Here is a 14,614-nt window from a genome sequence, read left to right as displayed (position 1 = left end):
ATTCTGTTCCATTGATCTATGTGTCTGGTTTTGTGCCAGTACCATACTGTCCTGATGATTACAGCTTTGTAATAGAGCTTGAAGTTCGGAATTGTGCTGCAACCAGCTTTGCTTTTCTTTTTCAACATTCCTCTGGCTATTCGGGGTCTTTTCTGGTTCCATACAAATTTTAGGATTATTTGTTCCATTTCTTTGAAAAAAGTGGATGGTATTTTGATAGGGATTGCATTAAATTGTAGATTGCGCTAGGTAGCATTGACATCTTCACAATATTTGTTCTTCCAATCCATGAGCATGGAACGTTTTTCCATTTCTTTGTGACTTCCTCAATTTCTTTCATGAGTATTTTATAGTTTTCTGAGTACAGATTCTTTGCCTCTTTGGTTAGATTTATTCCTAGGTATCTTATGGTTTTGGGTGCAATTGTAAATGGGATCAACTCCTTAATTTCTCTTTCTTCTGTCTTGTTGTTTGTGTATAGGAATGCCACTGATTTCTGTGCATTGATTTTATATCCTGCCACTTTACTGAATTCCTGTATAAGTTCTAGCAATTTTGGGGTGAAGTCTTTTGGGTTTTCCACATAAAGTATCATATCATCTGCAAAGAGTGAGAGTTTGACTTCTTTGCTGATTCGGATGACTTTTCTTTCTTTTTGTTGTCTGATTGCTATGGCTAGGACTTCTAATACTATGTTAAATAGCAGTGGTGATAGTGGACATCCCTGCTGTGTTCCTGACCTTGGGGGGAAAGCTCTCGGTTTTTCCCCATTGAGAATGATATTCGCTGTGGGTTTTTCATAGATGGCCTTTATGATATTGAGGTGTGTACCCTCTATCCCTACACTGTGAAGAGTTTTAATCAAGAAAGGATACTGCACTTTGCCAAATGCTTTTTCTGCATCTATTGAGAGGATCATACGGTCTTGTTCTTTCTTTTATTAATGTATTATATCACACTGATTGATTTGCAGATGTTGAACCAACCTTGCAGCCCAGGGATGAATCGTACTTGGTCGTGGTGAATAATCCGTTTAATGTACTGTTGGATCCTATTGGCTAGTATTGTGGTGAGCATTTTTACATCCATGTTCATCAGGGATATTGGTCAGTAATTCTCCTTTTTGATGGGGTCTTTGTCTGATTTGGGGATCAAGGTAATGGTGGCCTCATAAAGTGAGTTTGGAAGTTTTCCTTCCATTTCTATTTTTTGGAACAGTTTCAGAAGAATAGGTATTAATTCTTCTTTAAATGTTTGGTAGAATTCCCCTGGGAAACTATCTGGCCCTGGGCTCTTGGTTGGGAGATTTTTGATGACTGCTTCAATTTCCTTAGTGGGTATGGGTCTGTTCAGGTTTTCTATTTCTTCCTGGTTCAGTTTTGGTAGTTTATGCATTTCTAGGAATGCATCCATTTCTTCCAGATTATCTAATTTGCTGGCATATATTTGCTCATAATATGTTCTTATAATTGTTTGTATTTCTTTGGTGTTGGTTGTGATCTCTCCTCTTTCATTCATGATTTTATTTATTTGGGTCATTTCTTTTTTTGATAAGTCTGGCCAGGGGTTTATCAGTCTTATTAATTCTTTCAAAGACCCACCTCCTAGTTTCATTGATCTGTTCTACTGTTCTTTTGGTTTCTATTTCATGGATTTCTGTGCTGATCTTTATTATTTCTCTTCTCCTGCTGGGTTTAGGCTTTATTTGCTGTTCTTTCTCCAGCTCCTTTAGGTGTAGGGTTAGGTTGTGTATTTGAGACCTTTCTTGTTTCTTGAGAAAGGCTTGTATTGCTATATACTTTCCTATTAGGACCGCTTTTACTGCATCCCAAAGATTTTGAACAGTTGTGTTTTCATTTTCATTTGTTTTCATGAATTTTTTAAGTTCTTCTTTAATTTCCTGGTTGACCCACTCATTCTTTAGTAGGATGCTCTTTAGCCTCCATGTATTTGAGTTCTTTCTGACTTTCCTCTTGTGATTGAGTTCTAGTTTCAAAGCACTGTGATCTGAAAATATGCAGGGAATAATCCCAATCTTTTGGTACTGGTTGAGACCTGATTTGTGACCTAGGATGTGATCTATTCTGGAGAATGTTCCATGGGCACTAGGGAAGAATGTGTATTCCGTTGCTTTGGGATGGAATGTTCTGAATATATCTGTGAAGTCCATTTGGTCCAGTGTTTCATTTAAAGTCTTTATTTCCTTGTTGATCTTTTGCTTAGATGATCTGTCCATTTCAGTAAGGGGGTATTAAAGTCCCCTACTATTATTGTATTGTTGTTGATGTGTTTCTTTGATTTTGTTATTAATTGGCTGCTCCCATGTTAGGGCATAGATATTTACAATTGTTAGATCTTCTTGTTGGATAGACCCTTTAAGTATGATATAGTGTCCTTCCTCATCTCTTATTATAGTCTTTTGTTTAAAATCTAATTTGTCTGGGGCGCCTGGGTGGCTCAGTTGGTTAAGCGACTGCCTTCGGCTCAGGTCATGATCCTGGAGTCCCGGGATCGAGTCCCGCATCGGGCTCCCTGCTCAGCAGGGAGTCTGCTTCTCCCTCTGACTCTCTTCCCTCTCGTGCTCTCTGTCTCTCATTCTCTCTCTCTCTCAAATAAACAAATCTTTAAAAAAAAAAAAAATCTAATTTGTCTGATATAAGGATTGCTACCCAGCTTTCTTTTGATGTCCGTTAGCATGGTAAATTGTTTCTCACCCCCTCACTTTCAATCTGGAGGTGTCTTTGGGTCTAAAATGAGTCTCTTGCAGACAGCATATCGATGGGTCTTGTTTTTTTATCCAATCTGATACCCCGTGTCTTTTGATTGGGGCATTTTCCCCATTTACATTCAGGGTAACTGTTGAAAGATATTAATTTAGGGCCATTGTATTGCCTGTAAGGTGACTGTTACTGTATATTGTCTCTGTTCCTTTCTGGTCTATGTTACTTTTGGGGTCTCTCTTTGCTTAGAGGACCCTTTTCAATATTTCTTGTAGGGCTGGTTTCGTGTTTGCAAATTCTTTAATGTTTGTTTGTCCTGGAAGCTTTCTGTCTCTCCTTCTATTTTCAATGACAGCCTAGCTGGATATCGTATTCTTGGCTGCATATTTTTCTTGTTTAGTGCTCTGAATATATCATGCCAGTCCTTTCTGGCCTGCCAGGTCTCTGTGGATAGGTCTGTTGTCAATCTAATGTTTCTACCATTGTAGGTTACAGACCTCTTGTCTCGAGCTGCTTTCATGATTTTCTCTTTGTCTCTGAGACTTGTATGTTTTACTATTAGATGTTAGGGTGTTGACCTATTTTTATTGATTTTGAGAGGGATTCTCTGTGCGTCCTGGATTTTGATGCCTGTTTCCTTCCTCAAATTAGGAAGTTCTCTGCTATAATTTACTCCAATATACCTTCTGCCACCCTCTCTCTTTCTTCTTCTTCTGGGATCCCAATTGTTCTAATATTGTTTCATCTTATGATATCACTTATCTCTCGAATTCTGCCCTCGTGATCCAGTAGTTGTTTGTCTCTCTTTTTCTCAGCTTCTTTATTCTCTATCATTTGGTCTTCTATATCATTAATTCTCTCTTCTGCCTCATTTAACCTAGCAGTTAGAGCCTCCATTTTTAATTGCACCTCATTAATAGCCTTTTTGATTTCAAATTGGTTAGATTTTAGTTCTTTTATTTCTCCAGAAAGGGTTTGTTAGTATCTTCCATGCTTTTTTCAAGCCCAGCTAGTATCTTTATAATCGTCATTCTGAACTCTAGTTCCAACATCTTACTAATGTCCATATTGATTAGGTCCCTGGCAGTCGGTACTGCCTCTTGTTCTTTTTTTTGAGGTAAGTTTTTCCATCTTGTCAATTTTGTCCAGAGGAAAATAGATGAATGAGAGAACAAAATGGTAACAGGGTAACAATGACCCCAGAAAAATATACAATAAACAAATCAGAAGAGACCTGAAACTAGGGGAAAAGAAAGGGAAAGAAAGAAAAGAGCAAAAAAAGAAAGAAAAAGTAAAAGAATAAAAAACAAAAAAGAATATGGTGCAATGTGATCAGGCTGGTGAATAGATCAGTGCCACACACTAGATTTTGGGTGTAATTTGGTCTGTTAAAAGAAACTGCCTCTCAAAATTTTAGAAGGAAAAACTTATATATGTACAAAAATAAGGGTAAATACGATGAAGTGATGGAGTATGACTATAAAGATGAAAATTATAAAAGATTTTATAAAAGGAATTGATAAGTTGGTTGAAAAAAGAAAGAAGAGAAATTTAAAAAAAAGGGGGGGAGAGAATGTGATCAGGCAGGAGACTAGAACAAAGCCATATGCTAGAGATTTGGGGTATATTTTGGTCTGTTAGAAGAAACTGTATTCCAAAATTTTAAGGAGTGAACAACTATATATACATACCAAAAATAAGTTTAACTACAGTGAAGGGATAGAATGTGACTCTAGAAATGAAAAATAAAAAAGATTTTTTTAAAAAGGGCTTGATAAGATGTTGGTTGAAAAGGGAAAAAGAAAAATTAAAAAAATAGAAAAAGAAAAAAATTAAAAAAATTAACTTTGAAAGACTAAAGAATCATGGGAAAAAAGCCATGAATTCTATGTGCAGTATTCCCCTAGTGCTGGAGTTCTGTTGTTCTCATTGATCGGTAACCTTGGTCTTGGGTGGCTGTTCTTGCTGATCTTCTGGGGAGGGGCCTGTTGCTGTGGTTCCCAAATGTCTTTGCCGGAGGCGGAATTGCCCTGCCCTGGCCGGCTGGGGTAAGTAATCTGCTTGGTTTTGCTCTCAGGAGCTTTTGTTCCCTGCAAGCTTTCCGTACAGCTTTGGAGGAGGAGAGTGAAAATGGCAGCCTCCTAATCTCTGCCCCGGAGGAGCTGAGAACTTGGGGCCCCGCCCCCAGAGAAAAGCAGTCAGTCACTCCCATCTCCCCAGTCCCTGGCCGCTCTCTGTGCTCACCCGGCCTGTGACCGAGTGTTTCTATCTCTGGTACACGACCCTGTGTGGAGTCTCCAAACCCAGCAGATCCCTGCGGTGCGCTCCCGCACCGCTCCTCCCGGGGGAGGAAGGGGAGTCTCCCCGGATCTGCCGCTTGTTGGGTCCCTGCTGGAGGAGCAGTGGCCCGACTGGGCCGCGGATCACAGTTTATGGCAACCCCGAGCTGAGAGCCCGCGCCTCGGCTCCGTCTCTGCAGCCAGCTTCCCCGCTCTGATACCTGGGAGCTCTGCCGCACTCAGGTACCCCCGGTCTTTCTGTGACCCCGAGGGTCCTGAGACCACACTGTCCCAGCGAAGTTTCCACCCCCCGCTTAGCCACTGGAGGACATCCCTCAGTGGAGCAGACTTCTAAAAGTTCCGATTTTGTGCTCCGCAGCTCTATCACTTGCCAGAAGCGGCCGACGGAGGCCCCCTCCCCCACCGTCTATCCTCCCGAATATGCCTCGGATTCACTTCTCCGCACGTCCTCCCTTCCAGTAAGTGGTCACTTCTCTGTTCAGAGAGTTCTTGCTATTCTTTTCTTCAATCTCCTGTTGAGTTTGTAGGTGTTCAGAATGGTTTGATAACTATCTAGCTAAATTCCTGGGACCAGACGAAATTTAGGTCTCCTACCAAGTATAATCAGTTTTTATAAATTTTCTGTTATCTTGATGTGGTTTTGGAATATAGATGACATTTGGTGGGGTGAAGTCTGGAGCCGACAACCAAGAAAGAATTCTTGAGAAGTCTTTGGTGCAAAATGGTGGTTTTATTAAGGCACAGGGGGACAGGCCCCATGGGCAGAAAGAGCTGCTGCCGGTCGGTAATATTATTATCTTTGTTTTAAAGATGACCAAACTGAGGCCCTCTTCTCTATACTCTGGGTGATCTAATCTATTCCCTAGGATTAAATACTTTATACTGTTGGTTCCCAAATTTATATCTCCAACCGAGATCCTTATCTGAGCATCTGATTCATATTTTCAGTTGCCTTCTTGATTTTTTCATGTGGATGTCTCACAGATATCTTAAACTTAATTTTTACAAAAACAGAATCATTGGTTGTAGCTGATGCTATTGGTTCCCTATTCAACTCCCTTTCCTCCTTTTTTCTTATTGTTAGAGTCTTGATTTTGTTGGGTCTTTTATACCCCTCCTCACCATGTGGCTCAGGGGAAGATGACCCTGTTCCCAGTTCTAGTAGATCTTAATTGATCTAAGCTAACATGATTATTTCATTTCTCAGATCAATGATAGGTTTAAGATAAGCATGTGAGTCTGAGCCATTGAGAGATGTCTGCTGGCAGGATTTTTCTCCCTTCCAAGTAGTTCCTAGGCAATCTGTCCTTTTTCTTCCTCCTTATATTGTTGTCTCTGGATATGATGCTCAGAACTGAAAGCTATCTTGCTACCACTGTGAGAATGAAGCCAACACCAGAGGAAGGCGAAACAAGGAGAACCACTGGAAAGGAGAGCAGAAAACTTAACAAATCAAATCTGGAGTCGTCCTTCTCTTGACTTCCTATTATCTGAGATTAACTTCCCGATATCTGTTGATTGGCTCAATTGGAGTTGAAGTTTTTTTTTTAATTATTATTTTTAAAAGATTTTATTTATTTATTTGACACACAGAGAGAGCACAAGCAGGGGGAGTGGCAGAGGGAGAGGGAGAATAGGGCTCTCAGCTGAGTAGGGAGCCAGCCGATGCGGGACTTAATCCCAGGACCCTGAGATCATGACTGGAGCTGAAGGCAGATGCTTAACCGACTGAGCCACCCAGGCACCCCAAAGTACTTTATTATTTATAGCCAGAGTTATCCTGATAACAATTTTCACCCCTAAAGTGTTGACCTCCTTTCTTCTCCATTTCACTAAATGGCCACAAGATCTACCTAGTAGCTCAAGTGGAAATTCTGGGATTCATTATTTTACTTCCCTTCACCTACTTCATCCAAAATCCATCAGTAAGTACTGCAACTTGGAGAAGAGGAGTAAGAGAGAGGGAAAGCACAGAATACTATTACTCTGAAATTTCTATCCTGTTTAACTGGGAGAATGGTGAAATGATAGCAGTGTGACATAAGGGGTCAGGAAGAGGATCTCGTTGAGGAGGCAGAGAAGATAAATTTCATAACTTGTTGAGTTTGTCTCATTGCTTTTCATTACGATTTGAATTAGAAGTTAAAAGAGGGGGCACCTGGGTGGCTCAGTCGTTAAGCGTCTGCCTTCGGCTCAGGTCATGATCCCAGGGTCCTGGGATCGAGCCCCACGTCGGGCTCTCTGCTCCGTGGGAAGCCTGCTTCTTCCTCTCCCATTCCCCCTGCTTGTGTTCCCTCTCTCGCTGTGTCTCTCTCTGTCAAATAAATAAATAAAATCTTAAAAAAAAAAAAGAAGTAAAAAGAAAAACCCAGTATATTAGGGGGGAAAAGTTAGTCTTGGGGAGAATATGTTTAATTAGAAAATGCAAATTTTCTAATATAAATAACTTGTAATTTTTTTCTCCTATGTAGTGTATATATAAAATAAAGTTAAATAAAATCAACAAATCATAAGCTTATAATAAACTTCTCCCACAGTGTATGTAATACATGTACTACATCTTTTTTTTTAAGATATTTATTTATTTATTTAACATACAGAGAGAGAGAGAGAGAGAGCGAGAGAGAGCGAGCACAAGTAGGCAGAGCGGCAGACAGAGGGAGAGGGAGAAGCAGGCTTTCCGCCGAGCAGGGAGCCCGATGTGGGGCTTGATTCCAGGACCCTCGATCATGACCTGAGCCGAAGGCAGCCGCTTAACCGACTGAGCCACCCAGGCGCCCCCATGTACTACATCTTGTGGTTGATTAATCCATCATCCTGATATTGACAACTAAAATTCAACAACTAATGGACATGTTACATTCTTATATATTGTCAAGTGAAAAGCCAGAGTGAAAACCCATATATCCAGCAAATTTTAGAGAGGTTTCTTTTTTTTAAGAGAGATTTCTATCACAATTTATGGCACTACCAACTATTATATGAAATTCTTTGAGCTATATGCAACTTTGACTTTAAATTTTAATATATATCCACAAACATTTATTACATGTATATCATGGGCCAAGCACTGTGCTGAGGTTGCAGATACAAAGATGAATAAGAGACAATCCCTTCCTACAAGCATGGAAACAAATAACTATAATGAAATGTGGTAAGTGCTGTAGCTGTAACAAGTTATAAGCACTTGTTTTCACTATAGCGTTTACTACCAAGGCTGTAGAAACCTGTTCATCTACTCTGTGCATATAACATTATTCTCTGATGCAGATATTACCTCCTGTTATTCTCCCAGGGAGTCATTGTGCTTATTCACGACAAATTCTAAGTAGCTCCAGGCCTATTAATATAAGATATGAAAACTCTGATTATAGAGAACCGAGTTTGGGAGACATGTAAATATGTTCACTCCCTTTGCTATATCAAGTAAAAATGACATATGTTCACTCTCTGACAATTACGGTTAGAGTTGGATTAGAGCCTTTAATCTATGTCAAGTGTAAAGATTATTCTACATTATAATAAAGATTCACATTCTATTCATAAAAAAGAACACGGATTTTGTAGTGAGGAAAGCTTTTACTTTTCGTAATATGTAAAGTTATATCAGATTGAATGAGAGGAGGAAATGAGGACCAAGAGCTAAAAGGCAAAAATGGGGGTGCCTGGGTGGCTCAGTCGCTTAAGTGGCCGACTTGAGTTTGGCTCAGGTCATGATCTCAGGGTTTTGAGATGGAGCCTGGTGTCGGGTTCTGCACTGGGCTCTGTGCTGGGTGTGGAGTCTGCTTAGGATTCTCTCTCTCCCTCTCCTTCTTTCCCTCTCCTCCATCCTCCCTCCTTGCTCACACACTCTCTCTCTCTCTCAAAAAAAAAAAATATATATATATATAAAATAAAATAAAAGACAAAAAGGGAAGAGTACAGAGGAAAGAGGAAGATCTTACCACCAACTGGGCTTGGATTTAGATGCTCGATAGCCGCCTAAAATACAGCTCACTCGTTCATTAGTTCATTCAATCAATATTTACTGAGTTCTCAGAAACAATAGTCATAATAATAATAGTAGTAATAATAAAAAAATAATAATAATGATAACAGTCAACACTTATTGAATGCTTACTACTTGCCAGAAATTGTATGATGCTCTTTATGCACCTTATCTATCATATTTACACCTCAGGGGTAGGTATTATCCTTTTTTTTTTTTTAAGATTTATTTATTTATTTTAGAGAGCACATGAGCAGGAGGGGCAGAGGGAGAGGGAGAGAGAATCTTAAGCAGACTCCACACTGAGCGTAGAGCACAACGTGGGCCTTGATCTCATGACCCCAAGATCACGACCTGAGCTGAAACCAGGAGCCAGACACTTAACTGATTGTGCCACTGAGGCGCCCCAGGAGGTATTATCCTTATCCCCATTTTACTGATGTGGATTTTGAGGCACAGAGAGATTGAGGGCTTTGCCCAAGGTCATGAGTAGTAAATGGCAGAGTCACAATTTGTATCAAGCCATTTGCTCTTAACTGCTATGTATGTGCCATTCACTGTGCTAGCCTTTAAGAGATTTAAAAGTAAATATGATCAGAGTCCCTGTCTTCAAGGAGTTCACAGTCTATTAGGAGAAAGAAAGTGCAAATAATTGCAGTGCAGTGTGATAAATACTACAATAAAGATATGTAGAATGCAGTGATTGTACCAAGGAAGGGATGATTAATTCTGCTTAGATGGGAGTGGAGGGTTGATGAAATTTCAAAGCGGAGACTTGTGAGCTAGGATTTAAAGAATAAGGTGTTTTTAGGCAGGCAGAGTGATTAAAAAGGTAGAGGGAGGAGCATGTGCAAACACTAAGAGAACTTCAGGGTGGGGTGAGGTAGTGGGGGGGTGAGAGCCAGGAGGAGGACTACAAGGATTTGCCAGGCAAGTGGCAGAAGTATGTGGAATTCTTTGAGGAACCACAGGGTGGTCATTTCATGGCTTCTCTTACTGTGTGTAAAAGAAAATTTCTATTACAGCTTAAAGCAAGTCTACATAGTTATAACTTGAAATAATAAGCCTTTAGAATTTATCAAGTTTTGTTAAGTACTTTAACAATTGAAAAAATAGGGCGCCTGGGTGGCTCAGTTGGTTAAGCGACTGCCTTCGGCTCAGGTCATGATCCTGGAGTCCCGGGATCGAGTCCTGCAACGGGCTCCCTGCTCGGCAGGGAGTCTGCTTCTCCCTCTGATCCTCCCCCGTCTCATGTGCTCGCTCTCTCTCATTCTCTCTCTCTCAAATATATAAATAAAATCTTTAAAAAAAAACAATTGAAAAAATAATTCCATGAATTTAAATGATGAGTTACATTGTGCTAAAATTTTCTCTGATCCTTCTCAGAATTCACAGATATATTTACAGCTTTAATCATTGTACCTACTGCTGGGTTCTGTCTTTTACACTTGAGTTCTCTTATATTTTTGTACATTGAAATCTAGTGTTTATAGGTTATGAAGGATTTGAATGTACTGATATACCATGTAGTTTTTAAAAATATCCAGCAATTTCAGAATTATTATTTCAAAGTTTTCAATACTATAAATAGCTCGGCTATAAACACCTTTGTAAAAATTGTTATTCTTCCTTCTCCTGTCTCTAGTTGATTATTCCCCTTGGAATGTGGATTACTGGGTCAAAAGATACACTTAGTATTATTGTTCTTGTAAACATAATGATGAGGTTATTTTTAAGTGATTAACCAAACTCTTATTTTAAAATAGGCACTTCAGTTGAAACCAGGGTATTTTCCATTGAACTAGACATATATATATAATGATATAATGAATATTTTAGTAAAAGAAATATAACAAAAAAATTCTAAAACTTATTTTAAATCACAAAAAGTACAATAATATAATAATATTATATATAATATGATAATAGGGTTGTTGTGGATACTAAAAGGAGATAATATATATAAAACACTTAGCTCCTTATCTGACACATTATATTTACTGGCATTTATATGCCAGGCATTGTGCTAGAATTTTGTATGCAAAGTTGAACAAAAGTAGTTTCTGTTTTCATGGAGCTTATGTTCTAGAATATAGACAATAAATAGATATACTGTGTTAGACGGTGATTGTGCTAAAGAGAACAAAGCAAGCGGGGGTGGTTCAAGTATGTTGTATGGGTGTTATTTCTTTATATAGAGTTTTTGGGGAAGTTCTCCTAATATGGTGACATGTGGATGAAGACCTGAAGGAAGGGAGTCAGGAAAAACAGTTCCAGACAGATTTGTATTTGGCTATATGGTTAAATTTTTGAGGACAGGGATCATTTCTTTCAGATTTTGATAGCACAGTAAAAACTGTGCAGGAGGCCTGAAATATACTCCATTCTGTATTAGGTGCTGGAGTAGGTGTAATCATCAAAAAATCATATGACTGTTTATTTATTTTGATCATCAGTTTTCCTCTTAATTATTTCACTAAAAAAATCAACATTTAATTTTTTGCATGCTAACACTTTCACATGATTCAACATAAAAAGGCATTCAGTGAGGTCTTCCAGTCTTCCCTGTGCCCATCCACACAGTTCCCATTGCTCCCAAAAGGTAACACATTAGATTTTTCATTATTCTTACAAAGATTTTTTAAAAAAATACGAAGAGATAAGCCAATACGTATTTTACTTAAAGTAAACAAAGAAAAACCTTGAACAATCAGAAACTTTCCAGAAACTTTTTTTTTTTTTTAAATCAATCACACTTTGCCCCAGGTGCATCTGCGACCAGCTTCTGGCCCGGAAACAGGAAGTTCCCCCCGGGTGGGAAAGGTGAACCGGAAGCTGGTGAGTGAGAGGCCGGGAGCAGTGAGAAGCAGACGGCTGAGGTAACACAGAGTGGCTTCTAGTTTGCAGGTGGGCTTTTCAGAAGCCGTTCTAATCTTTTCAAATAGCGCCCATTTAAGGGTTTAACCTGCATTTCTGGCCGCCTGACCTATCCTTATTTCTGGCCGCCCAGTGGTTGACTTCCCCGGAAGTCTCCTGACTTGTGTTGGTGGTGTCTAGAATCTTACACCCACTCGACCAGGGAGAGGCCTTCACCCTTGGACCCCGCTGTTTTGCTTGGGCTTCTCAGGGCTTTTCCCGAAGCGGTATCGAGGCTGCCGGTTAGTAAAGTGAGTCTTGTCTATTCATGATAGGGACGCGCGGGAGCATCCTGTACGTGTGTTTTAGGTTTTGTTTGTTTTGTTTTTAAACCTCATGTTTGCATTATGAATAAATGTAATAATGTTGATCATTCTTGTGAAAATTTTTCAAACAAGTCTGGTGCTTAAAATTTGCAACATTTTGAGCTGTTGGAAGTGAATCTCGATTTTGTTTGGTGGATGTCACTTTGCAGAATGTTTGAAGCATGGTGCAAAATTCTGCCGCAGAAAGCAGTTGCCGAAGTGTGTAAATCCCCAAGGAAAATTTCGCCAGTTTTCTTTATTCTTACAGTAATGTTATTCCTTCTGAAGTGCCTTGCACAAGCAAACTGAAATGGAATTTCCCTGGGAATAAAATGACTGGCCTGCCAATCCCCATAATGCTGAATTATAGATTTACATTATTCATGTTATTGTTTTATCTTCCATTTACCTTTGCTTTTGGAAATAATTAGTGATAACTCTCAAGGCATTTATGGGAACCTTTATAATCAGTACACTCATTTAGAAAGAAAACGTGAAGTTTCCATTAAGACTCTTCCACTTAGGGGCGCCTGAGTGGCTCAGTCGTTAAGCGTTTGCCTTGGCTCAGGTCATGATCCCGGGGTCCTGGGATCGAGCCCCGCGTCGGGCTCCCTGCTCAGTGGGAAGCCTGCTACTCCCTCTCCCACTCCCACTGCTTGTGTTCCCGCTCTCTCTCTGTCAGAGAAATAAATAAAATCTTAAAAAAAAAAAAAAGACTTCCACTTAGAATAATGAGATCCTTTTACTTTTGGTTATTTGCTGTTTTGCCTTGGTTGTGATAAATGCCTATGGCTGTGTTTGTTTTGTACCTTGAAGGAAAAACCCTTATGAGATATTCCAACCTGAAAATCAGCAAACATTATGTGGGTGGAATTTATTCTACAGTCCTTCATAATGATCTTTTCCAGCCATTTCTTAAGCCAATTTTTGTGTTCAAACCCTCCCTGGTTTCAGGGTTGACCTGAAGTAGTTCTTGAATTCCTCTTTTTTTTAAAGGATTTATTTGAGAGAGAGTGCGAGAGGGGGTAGGGGCAGAGGGACAGAATCTCAAGCCGTCTCCACACTGAGGCAGAGCCCTACCAGGGCTTGATTCCAGGACCCTGAGATCATGACCTGAGCCAAAATCAAGAGTTGGGTGCTCAACGGACTGAGCCACCTAGGCGTCCCAGTTCTTGAATTCTTAAGAATTATATTCCCCACTTGATTTATCAAGTGTGCTAATGTAAGTTGAGAGAGTTTTGGTTTTTTTTTTTTAAGATTATTTATTTATTTATTTATTTGAACAGAGAGAGACACAGCCAGAGAGGGAACACAAGCAGGGGGAGCGGGAGAGGGAGAAGCAGGCTTCCTGCTGAGCAGGGAGCCCGATGCGGGGCTTGATCCCAGGACCCTGGGATCATGACCTGAGCTGAAGGCAGTCGCTTAATGACTGAGCCACCCAGGCGCCCAGAGAGAGTATTTTTCTATGCTGCTTCATACCGTAGTATCAGGAAGGAACCTGGTTATCAGTTTTTATATTATAATGCCCACTGGGTGGCAGCATAGCGTTTTTAGTTACCTTAGCTTTGACTGTGGATTTCATAACTACTGGTGCTGTAATAGTGTTTTTCTGATAGTAATAGACATCTTTCATATGTTGAAAGTTTATTACATGCCAGGCACTGGACTAAATGCTTTATGAGCATTATCTTATTTAAAACTAAAAAAAAGAACCCATTCCCACACTCGGGGACCTAAGCCCGATGCAGGACTCGATCTAGGGGTTCCAGGATCATGACCTGAGCCAAAGGCAGTCGCTTAACCAACTGAGCCACCCAGGTGCCCCTGGAACTCATGGTATTCTTAAACTCTCTGATTATAGCCTATATTAAAAAATACATTTTACATGCAGGCCAGTATTAATGTGTATATACACCTGAAATACTGAATAAGACAGACGAAACACTTACGTTTAGTATGAGCAACTTACTTTTTTTCTGTTTTATTTCTTTCTAGTCTATTTTTAAATGAAATATCTTTGTTGAAGATAATATTCTTTTTTTTTTAATATTTTATTTATTTGACAGAGAGAGGCACAGCGAGAGAGGGAACACAAGCAGGGGGAGTGGGAGAGGGGGAAGCAGGCCTCCTGCCGAGCAGGGAGCCCGATGAGGGGCTCGATCCCAGGACCCTGGCATCATGACCTGAGCCGAAGGCAGATGCTTAACGACTGAGCCACCCAGGCACCCCGAAGATAATATTCTTTTATCAGTCCTGGCAACACATTTCTTATTGGGAAATTATCCTTTATAAATCAATCAAGCCACTAGCAAAGTAAGAACATAGAAAATTTCATGTGAGAATTTTTAGAATTTCCCAAAATACATTCTTTGGGACACATGTTCC

The 14,614-nt window shown here is 39.8% G+C and overlaps 1 protein-coding gene across 9 annotated transcripts in view; it reads left to right on the top strand.

Moving 5' to 3' along the window:
• Positions 1 to 5,432: 5,432 nt before the first annotated feature.
• CCDC73 (coiled-coil domain containing 73) overlaps positions 5,433 to 14,614 on the top strand; it is a 152,101-nt gene continuing 142,919 nt past the window's right edge. For 8 of the 9 annotated variants that reach the window (XM_027581553.2, XM_027581552.2, XM_027581551.2 and 5 more), the window contains exon 1: positions 11,806 to 11,915. The gene's annotated coding sequence lies outside the window, so the exon portion shown is untranslated. Of the gene's footprint in view, positions 5,479 to 11,805; positions 11,916 to 14,614 lie in introns of those variants that run through there. The other variant, XM_027581547.2, reaches the window with a different exon arrangement.

Source organism: Zalophus californianus, chromosome 11, assembly GCF_009762305.2.
Source record: "Zalophus californianus isolate mZalCal1 chromosome 11, mZalCal1.pri.v2, whole genome shotgun sequence".
Lineage (NCBI taxonomy): Eukaryota > Metazoa > Chordata > Mammalia > Carnivora > Otariidae > Zalophus > Zalophus californianus.
This window is presented reverse-complemented; position numbering and strand designations above follow the sequence as displayed.